Source organism: Limulus polyphemus, unplaced genomic scaffold (assembly GCF_000517525.1).
Source record: "Limulus polyphemus unplaced genomic scaffold, Limulus_polyphemus-2.1.2 Scaffold273, whole genome shotgun sequence".
In the NCBI taxonomy this organism is placed as follows: Eukaryota; Metazoa; Arthropoda; class Merostomata; order Xiphosura; family Limulidae; genus Limulus; species Limulus polyphemus.
The window spans coordinates 290,576-291,594 of NW_013665883.1; the positions used below are offsets into that span (position 1 = coordinate 290,576).

Genomic DNA, 1,019 nt, shown 5'->3' on the forward strand with positions numbered 1-1,019 from the left:
CGATATTTTTACTTTCATGATAAAGTTTATGCACTTGGCTCTAGGCGAAGTGATCCCACACAACGTCTTTACTTTAGGCTTATTATACCGACACTCACTACACTTATAAGGCATCTAACTCTCGCCCCTTTCACCCTCATCACAAAAATCGTAATGGGCAGACTGTAATCGAACTATACTATCTGGATAAATGCATTTTGGCTTTTATGGCTTCTTGTATTTAGAGAAATCACACGTGACGTGACACACATTAGCTTTTATATAGGTTAGATTTTTTATCATTGTAGTTGTTCTACATTAAACTAAAATTACAAAGTTATTAAACTTATTTAATTGTTACACTTTTTTATTTATGGTTTTTAAAAGTTTATACAAGTTTAATTAAAATATTCCATAAATATTCATGTATAGTGCGCAGTAAATGTTTGGGCTTCACATACTAAGAAAAATCAATATGCCCATATATAGTGTGCAGAACAATTCTAACAGCTGATTGGCCTTTGTGTAGTGAGTGGTGTATTGTTCTGTTGATTAGTAATTGTGCGTGCATGTGTTAGTGAATACCATTGACAACTACGTAACCGAAGTATTTAATGAACAAACAAAGGCTTGACTTATAATCACCTGTAATTTTTGTACACGTGTTTTTAAACAATGGTCTCTACATAAAGTATAGGTGAGTGACTACGATTGAATGTTATTGTGAATGTATTGTAGCATAGGATAGTAAAATCATCTTACGACCCAACGCAAAAAAAGCTCCAAAAGATCGAAAAGGTTTTGACTGGTCTTTATTAGGAACTACTATAAGCCGTACATTTATTATGGTTCACAAAATAAACCTGTTATACATGTATGACTTGAAGCCTAAAAGACAAATGTCAAGAGTTCAGACTTTTGTTTATTCCTCTTCGTTGTGGTTCTTTTTTACATATGGTGAGCCGACATTGACAAACGATGATTACATCGAAATATAAAATGTGTTGAGGTAATATTCAAACCTAAAACTTACTACCTAG

At 32.8% G+C, this 1,019-nt stretch overlaps 1 protein-coding gene across 4 annotated transcripts in view; it reads left to right on the forward strand.

The window, feature by feature from the left end:
* Window positions 1-1,019, forward strand: part of LOC106456932 (protein FAM102A-like) — a 44,926-nt gene that overhangs the window by 6,360 nt on the left and 37,547 nt on the right. The window contains exon 1 of one of the 4 annotated variants that reach the window (XM_022382731.1): window positions 655-676. The exons of the other annotated variants lie outside the window; for them this stretch is intronic. The gene's annotated coding sequence lies outside the window, so the exon portion shown is untranslated. Of the gene's footprint in view, window positions 1-654; window positions 677-1,019 lie in introns of those variants that run through there. 4 annotated transcript variants of the gene reach the window in all.